This window comes from Myodes glareolus, chromosome 10 (genome assembly GCF_982192425.1).
Source record: "Myodes glareolus chromosome 10, mMyoGla1.1, whole genome shotgun sequence".
Classification (NCBI taxonomy): Eukaryota; Metazoa; Chordata; class Mammalia; order Rodentia; family Cricetidae; genus Myodes; species Myodes glareolus.
The window spans coordinates 74,154,116-74,163,628 of NC_142035.1; the positions used below are offsets into that span (position 1 = coordinate 74,154,116).

At 39.9% G+C, this 9,513-nt stretch overlaps 1 pseudogene; it reads left to right on the forward strand.

Annotated features, from left to right (window-relative positions):
• The first annotated feature begins 406 nt into the window (after positions 1–406).
• LOC148120701 (large ribosomal subunit protein uL6 pseudogene) lies at positions 407–1,003 on the forward strand (annotated as a pseudogene).
• Positions 1,004–9,513: the final 8,510 nt, after the last annotated feature.

Sequence of the window (9,513 nt, forward strand, 5' to 3'; positions counted from 1 at the left end):
CTGCTGGCATAACTGGATATCAGCATGTAGAAGAATGAAAATAGACCCATATCTATCACCATGCACAAAACTCAAGTTCAAATAGATCAAAATCCTCAACATAAAGCCAGCCACACTGAACCTTATAGAAGAGAAAGTGGAAAGTACACTTGAATGCATTGGTACAGAGAACCACTTCCTAAATAGAACCCCAGCAGCACAAACACTGAGAGAAACAATTAATAAATGTGACCTCCTGAAACTGAAAAGCTTCTGTAAAGGAAACGGTCAACAAGACAAAACGGCAGCCTACAGAATGGGAAAAGAGCTTCACTAACCCCACATCAAGACAGAAGACTGATCTCCAAAATATACAAAGAACTCAAGAAATTGGACAGCAGCTCTCTTTGTCCCATCTACTGAGAGAATGAAGACCATTCTCAGCAATCCGATTGTCGATATTCCAGAAAATGTGGACATCACTCTGAAGGGACACACAGTCATTGTAAAGGGCCCCAGAGGAACCCTCCGGAGGGACTTCAACCACATGAATGTAGAACTGAGCCTTTTTGGGAAGAAGAAGAGGCTCCGGGTTGACAAAAGGTGGGACAACAGGAAGGAACTGGCCATCAGAATCATCTACAGTCACGTTCAAAACATGATCAAGGGTGTTACACTGGGCTTCCGCTACAAGATGAGGTCCGTGTATGCTCACTTCCCCATCAACGTCGTTATTCAGGAGAATGGGTCTTTGGTTGAAATCCGAAATTTCTTGGGTGAAAAATACATCTGCAAGGTTCGGATGAGGACAGGCATTGCTTGTTCTGTCTCTCAAGCCCAGAAGGATGAATTAATTCTTGAAGAAAATTACATTGAACTTGTTTCAAACTTGGCGGCTCTGATACAAAAGCCACAACAGTTAAAAACAAGGATATCAGAAAGTTTTTGGATGGTATCTATGTGTCTGAAAAGGAACAGTGCAACAGGCTGATGGGTAAGACCTAAGTTACCAGCTCCAGAAACAAGATCCCAAATTTTAATATGATTTGGGGTGTATCTTGGTACAATAAAAGACTTGTATTTAAAAAAAAAATTGAACACCAAAAGAACACATAGTCCAATTTTTAAAAAAATGGAGTACAGACCTAAACAGAGAACTCTCAACAGAGAAATCTAAAATGGCTGAAAGACACTTAAGGAAATGTTCAACATCCTTAGTCATCAGAGAAATGCAAATCAAAACAACTCTGAGATTCCATCTTACACCTATAAGAATGAACAAGATCAAAAACACTGATGACAACTTAAGCTGGAGAGGTTGTAGGGAAAAGGGAACACTTCTGCATTGCTGGTGGGAGTGCAAGCTGGTACAACCCTTTTGGATTGTGGCGATTTCTTAGAAAATTAGGAAACAACCTTCCTCAAGACCCAGTAATACCACTTTTGGGTATATATCCAAAGGATGCTTAATCGTGTCACAAGGACATGTGCTCAACTATGTTCACAGCAGCATTGTTTGTCATAGGCAGAACCTGGAAACAACCCAAATGTCCCTCAATCAAAGAATGGATAAGGAAAATGTGGTACATTTCCACAATGGAGTACTACACAGTAGAAAAAAAAATAACGACATCTTGAATTTTGCAGGAAAATGGATGGAGCTAGAAAACATTATTTTGAGTGAGGTAACTCAGACACAGAAAGACAATTATCACAAGTACTCACTCATAGGTGTTTTTTAAACATAAAGCAAAAAAAAAAAAGCCTACAAACCACAATCCCAGAGAATTTATGAGGACACTAAGAGAGACTCACATAGATCTAATCTAGTGGGAAGTAGAAAGTAGGAAAAGACAAAATATCCTGAGTAAATTGGGAGCATGGGGGTCTTGGGGGAGGGTTGAAGTGGGGAGGGGAGAGGCAGGGAGGGGAGAGGCAGGGAGGGGAGCAGAGAAAAATTTAGAGCTCAATAAATATCAATTAAAAAAAACCAAAAAAACAAAATACATGTTTTCACAAAAACTTGTACTTAAGTGTTTACACTCACATTATTGATAACAAACCAATCCAAATGTTCATCAACTGGTTAACAGATAAAGAATGACAACTCACCTATGCAAGAAATTCAACCACACCAAGAAATGAGGAGTCTGGGGGTGTAGCTCAGTGGTAGCACAAGAAAGTACTGACACATTCTAGAGCATGTATGAACTTTGCAATGAATACTGAGAAAAACAAGTTATTAAGACCACATTCTACACGATCCCATTTATATGCAGAAAAGGCAAATCCTTACATAGAGACAGTAAAGTCATGGTGTCAGGAGCTGGCAAAAGGGGACATGGGGAGTATTAATAGCTATGAGACTTCTCTATAAGGAAATTGAAATGCTCTAGGTGGTGATGATTGTGCATAGCATTATGCGCAGACCAAAAGCTCTTGAATTGTGCATTTAAAATGATGACTTGGGCTGGGCGGTGGTGGCACACACCTTTAATCCCAGCATTTGGGAAGCAGAGACAGGCAGATCTGTGTGAGTTTGAGATCAGCCTGGTCTACAGAGTAAGTTACAGGACAGGCCCCAAAACTACAGAGAAACCCTGTCTCAGTGGGTGAGGGGGGGATAGAAAAAAGATAAAAGAAAAAAAAAGATGACATGGTGATTTTCGATATGTAAATTTTACATAAATTTTAAAAAACAAAACAATACCACCTTATCGCACATGCCTGTAATCTCAGCATTAGTGAGCTGAGGTAGGAAGAATGAAAGTTAGAAGCTAACCCAAGCCACATCTTGAGGCTTTGAGGCTCAATGCAGTGCTAATCCAGCATGTCCAAAACCCTTTGTTTGAGGCTGAAAAGATGGCTCGGCAGTTAAGAGCAGTGGTTGTTCTTCCAGAGGTCCCAGATTCAATTCCCAGCACCCACATGGCAATTTACAAGTGTCTGTACCTGCAGTAAAATTAAAAAACAAAACAAAACAAAAACCTGTGTTTGATCCCACAACAACACAAAAGGAGAGAAAAAAAAGTCAGGATAGCCAAACTACATATCAAGAACTTGTCTCAAAAAACAAACAAAACACCTAAATAAATAAATAAATGTCATCTTAGGTTTCTGTCCTGCCCAGTCCCGCGTTGTTCAGTTCCAAAGAAACACGCAGAGGCCTACATTAATTATAAACTGGTTGGCCTATTAGATCAGGCTTCTTATTAACTCTTATATCTTACAGTAACCCATAATTCTTATCTGTGTTAGGCATGTGGCTTGGTACCTTTTATCAGTGAGGCATTCCTTTGTCTTGTTTTGTTACATAAACATTTATAATCCTTTCTGGAGGTTAATTTGAAAGCATGTGTAATATATACACATATAACTAGGGCCAGCAATAGTCACCTCCAACTAGAGTACTTAGAGTTGACATTTTTGTTCCCCCCATCCTGTTTTTCTACTCTAAATGCAGCTATTGCTTATTTTCCCTTTTATTGATTTTTCACATCATGCGTCCTGATCCCACTTCTCTCCCCATATCCTCTCATCTGCTCTCTGTCCTTGCAACCTCCCTCCAAATCATAACCAAATTTAAAAAAAAAAAAAGAAAAACAAAAACAGGAAAAAAGGAAGAAGGAGGAGGAGAAGGAAGAGGAAAGGAAGAGGAAAAGAAGACGAGAAAGAAGAAGGAGGAGGAGGAGAAGAAAGAAAGAAAGAGAGAGAGAGAAAGAAAGAGAGAAAGAAAGAAAGAAAGAAAGAAAGAAGGAAGGAAGGAAGGAAGGAAGGAAGGAAGGAAAGAAAGAAAGAAAGAAAGAAAGAAAGAAAGAAAGAAAGAAAGAAAGAAAGAGAGAGAAAATCTTATTATGGAAGCTGCACTGTGGCCCATGAGTCACAGTTTGGCCTTTAGCCCTTATGTCTTACTTGCAAGTGTTAATTGCCACAAACCATTGTGACCCAAGGCCTCTGGTTTCTGCTACACCACCGATAATAGGCTACAGCTATTACTTTTATAATAGAAATGGTAAAAGGTCTTTTTAGCTTTTAGAGTTTTTGGTGTCTCAGAGGTAGGGTTTGTTTGCTTTGAGGCAGGTCTGTGGCTCTGGCTGGCCTGGAACTTGCTATGTAGACCATGGTAGCCCAGAAGTTGTCGTTTCTAAGTACTGGTATCTCAGCCTTCGTCCCCAAACAAGGCTGATGAAAAATAATTTTTAGAAGATTCATGGAGGTCAGGATTGAGCTATCTCAATTTTATTGAGGTCACTCTAATTTTTTTTTAATTCAAGAATAAACTAGAACTCTTGAGCTTGTGATTGTATGTCCAGAAAATGATGAAGATGTAAAATACAGAATGAACTGAAGAGACACAGTCTGTAATTAAACAATGACTCACGAGGTGCCTAAGGAAATCATCCGCCAAGTGCAATGGTTAAGTTCACAGAAATGGATGAGGCAAGGCTGAGGTGTCGGAAGAGCAGCATCCCCACAGTTACAGAAGTGACTCCAGCGGTGAACTGAGAACGCCCTGGAGCCGCGCCCTTCCCAGCTCTGATGGTGTCACTTTTTATGCCAACCAAAGCAGTGGAAACAAACCTTACTGTTTTGCTTACTACAGGCTAGTAATCTCCTAAGGTTACTGACAACTTCTGTTTATTCTTTTATGAGTTGTCTGTTCGTAAGCCTGGAACTTGCTACATAGACCAGGCTGGCCTCAGACTCACAGAGTTTCACCCCTCTCTTCTTCCTAAATGCTGGGATTAAAGGCAAGTGTCATAATGCCTGGCTTGTTATACCTTCGAGATTTATCTTATAATTTAGTTATTGTATGTATATGCTATGTGTAGGTGGGTACTCATGGAGGTCAGAAAGAGGCATCGGATGCCCTGGAATTAGGGTTACAGGCAGTTGTGAGCTGCTTCACTCTGGTCCTCTACAAGAGTAGCAAGCTCTCTTAACTACTCAATGTATTGACTTCTGCACTTTAAAGATTAATCATCTTACCCTTTCATTTCTCATACATGGTGCCAATATTTTTCCACTTATCATTTGTTTTAGTGGTTTATCATAATACCTAAATGTATTTGACTCTTATGAGGCAAAATCTATTATTGTTTTCTTTGATAATTTTCTTTCACTTTTATTATGAGTCCTTCTTTCTGTACAAGAAGGATATTAGTGACTTGCATTTTTGTTGCTAAAATTCCTTCCTTAGGGGAGATATAAACAGCATCTACCCAGCTCCCCAGGGTCCCAAACCAAACACAGTTCCACCAAAGTTTACTTTGGGAAACCAATGAGTTTATTGGGCTTACCTGAAGAGCTTAGAAGGGATGACTTACAAAGGTGTGGGTGCTCCTCCCCCAAAAGGCAGTACCTGGAAAGCCTTTACCCAGCAGGAATGACAGCTTCCGTGTAACTGCACAGATGGGTACGGTCCTCTGGTTGGTCTGCATTATCTACTCTAGCCCCTCCCTGAGGCCTCATGCAATTAACACAAAGTTACATATAACAGGTAGTAGGAAGTGACTGGATACTCAGATGAGTCTTGTGACCCCACCACCACCACTCTGTAAGAGGATATAAACAGTCTATAAGTCCCATTTTATAAGAGGGTACATTGAACTCCCCAAGAATGTAGCTGCTTGGCTCACATACAGTTTCCTTTTAGTGTTTCATTTAATATTTATTTTTAAAATTCCATTTCTTTAAAGTCATTTGGAATTTATTTAGGAGTGGCTACTAAAAATGTGTCTTAAAACACATTTACAGGGCTGGGGAGATGGTTCGGTAGTTAAAATCACTGGCTGTTCTTCCAGAAGACCTGGGTTGAATTCCTAGCACCTACATGGTGGCTCACAACCATCTGTAAACCCAGTTCCAGGGAATCCAAAACCATCTCCTGACCTGAGCAGCAGGCACTAAGAGGTACACAGACTTCCATGAAGGCAAAACATCCATTCATATAAAATAAAATAATTTTTTAAAAAATCAACATTTAGAACTTTAGGTATCACAACAGATGCTATACAAAGTAAATAGTTACAATATTAAAGTGTCCAAGCGATCACCAGTTAACACAGCAAATTTTCCTATAACATAACTATCAAAAACTGTTCTTTCTTCAGCCAGGCCTGGTGACAAAAGTCTTTAATCCCAGCATTCAGAAAGCAGAAACAAACAGATCTCTGTGAGTTCCAGGCTAACTTGGTCTGCATAGCAAGTTCCAGACCAGCCAGAGCTACATTGTGATACCTCAAAAATCCAACAAAACAAAGCAAACTCGTCCTTACTAGTTCATTTTAATAGCTGTGAGCTATGCAAAAACTTCCCTTAGGGCTGAAGAGATGGCTCAGCAGTTAAGAGCCTTGCTATGGTAGATGCCTGGGGTTAGATTCCCAGCACTCACATGATGGCTCGCAACTGTTCCTAAGTCCAGTTCCAGGGGGATCCAACACCCTCCCTCCGTGGTCACTAGGCATGCACATGGTACACATACATATCTGCAGGCAAAACACCCATGCACCTAAAATAAATAAATCTAAAAACAAAAACAAAAACAAAAACCTTTTACCAAACTGACTTTAATAGTCTTACTTTAGGAAAGGCATCCTTCTATTTTATTTGATGTCTTTTGATATGTACAGTTGCAGCCTGGTGGTGGAGGCACACGCCTTTGATCCCAGCACTCAGGTAGCAGAGGCAGGTGGATCTCTATGAGTTCAAGGCCAGCTACAGAGGAGTTTCAGGGCAACCAGGGCTACACAAAGAAATCTGTATCAAACAAACAAACTACAACAAAATTAAATTTAGCTGGGCAGAGGTGGTGCATGCCTTTGATCCCAGCACTCTGGGAGGGAGAGGCAGGCAGATCTCTTGAGTTCGAAGCCAGCCTGATCTACGAAGTGAGTTCCAGAATGGCCAAGGCTTACACAGAGAAACCCTTTCTTGAGGAAAAAAATTAAAAAATAAAAAAGTACAGTTGCTTTGATATTAAATACTTGGAATTTTCTTTTTTAAATGAAAATATAATTATAAAGCACGTCGTTCAGTGCACGAGCGGGTGATGCCCTTGTCAGGGTAGAGCTTGAATTTCACCTGTTTGTGACTGAAAGAGAACAAAAGCCTCCCTTCATGATTCATGGGGCAGGAATCACAAGAGCAATTAGTGAATGATTAAGTAGAATCCAAATGCCAAGGGGGTGAAGTCGAAATCCTACTATGGTAGAAACCAGAAACCCTGGTTTCATTGCCCCTCCTAACTCACTTACCCAATTTCCTTAAACTAATCTCTCACAACTTCTGCACCTGTTGCCCAGTGCATTAAAGAAAGATCTCATTTGATTTGTTCGAAGCCATGAGCGTATGAGTTACCATATTAAAATATTAAAAGCACCTTGAAGTCCAAGTCTCCACAGACAGGGTCAGCAGTCATCAGCAACTCAGTGTTTTCCCTAATTAGGAAGTCTCTTTTGCAAGCCTCATCTATAATCTCAATGTCCAAACGTTCTGAGGCCCACTGAGGATAGTAGAATGCCAGAGGAAACAGCTTGGGAATCACAGATATGCCACATTACTGCTAATGAGACTGAAATGATAATTCATTTTAAGGAACCAAACCTTCCTTCCAACGCCTGTGATATGTTAACAAGTTTTTTATCTCTTTCCTAATAGTTCAGATCTGTGAGATGTTAGTTTGTGGATATGTATCTGTAAGAACACTCACAAGAAGATGCATATTTGTACCTTTGTGAGATGTTACTTTGTGGATGTGTACCTACAGGAGTGCTCACAAGAGGATGCGTGTCTATACCTTTGTTCACTGCCATTCAAATATGTCGAGAATAGCACTGAGGCAGGGAACCAGGAGACTATGCTGAGCTTTCTCTGGAGCGCATTAGTGACAAGGATAAAGGAATGAACAGTAGGTGAGTGTACTGTAATGGTCTGTGATTACACACTCTGTGTCCTCTGGTGGCACATGCTTATCACCCCAGCATTCTGGATGAAGAAGCAGAGGTGACAAATTTGAAGATAGTCTGGAATACTTGGGGGAAAAAAAGGTTCTAAATTCACAGCTGATACCAAGTTTTTGGACTCTAAGTGTAAATTTCCTAGAATACTTTCATCAGAAAAACCTTTGCTTGATCATCCATTCAGTAAATGTTGAGTGCTGAGGAAAACTGTTAGGTTGAACTGTGTAGAATTACAAATGCTGACTATTGTATTTATTTTTTACTTTCAATTTACAAAAAAAATTGGTATTTTCATATAGTTGAGCACAGAAAGTTACACAGATCCTTAGAGAGAGAAAGAACATAAGCAGAGGACTGAGACTCTGGGACACAGCTCTGTGGGAGAGCACATGTATAGCCTGCATGGGGTCCTGCAACCCCAACATCAAAACAGGAAGTAAGGAAGGGAGGGCGAGAGGGAGGGAGGAGGATAAGAGGCAGGGAGGGAGGAAGGGAAAGATAAAAAAAATAATAATTATTAAAATGTTTACCAGGCCAATTTTGAAGCAATTCAAAGAGATGAGAGGAGAAAAAAAGTTAAAATTGGGAAGGGAGAAAAGGAATATACAAAAACAAAAAGAACAGTACATCAAAAGCAATAGTCTTGAGATTGGGGCGATGGTACAATGGTTAAGAACACTAGCTGTTTTTCCAGAGGACCTGGGCTCATTTCCCATCACCCTCATGGCAGCTCCCAGCTGTCTGTAACTCCAGTTCCAGAGGATTCAACACCCTCCTGTGGTAATTACAGACACCAGGTACATGTATGGTGCAAAGACATTATATATAGGCAAAACACTCATACACATAAAATTTTTAATTTTAAATTAAAAAATAAATGAGTTGTTTGTTTTGAGACAGAATCTCACTATGTGTGACCCTGGCTGACCTTGAACTCACAGAGATCTGCCTGCCTCTGCTTCACTAATGTTGATGTTAAAGGCATACCTTACCATGCCTAGCCCAAAGATAATTTCTTAATAATTTAATTCATTTAGAATTTTTAATGTCTAAGACTTTATAAAGAAAAGACATTGTTCTCTTTCTTCTTCTTTGTCTTCTCCTCCTTCTCCTTCTCCTTTCTTTTCTTTAGAGAAGAAAGTTTATTCCAGCTTACAGTTCCAGGAGGAGAGCATGGTGGGGAAACCATGGCACGGCAGTAGGAGCAGGAAGTTGACTGACATGTTTCATTAGCATGGGAAGCAGAGAGAGAGAGGGAGAGAGAGAGAGAGAGAGAGAGAGAAAGGGAGAGAGAGAGAGAAAGGGAACAGGAAGTCAGAAAAGACAATGTTCATAATTATGTATTCTTTATGTTTTTCAAATCTAAATTCTGAAAAGAAAAGATAAATCTTTAAAAAAGGAATATTGAGGAAGTGAAACAGTTTTTTTAAAAAAAATCATAGAAGTTCTTAATTATGCCGCATATGCTGGTGCTTGCCTGTAATCCCACCCATCTAGAGCAGGAAAACTCTTTTAGTGCTCAAGGTCAGTCTAGGGTACCCAGAAAAATCCTATATCAAAAACAAAAACAAGA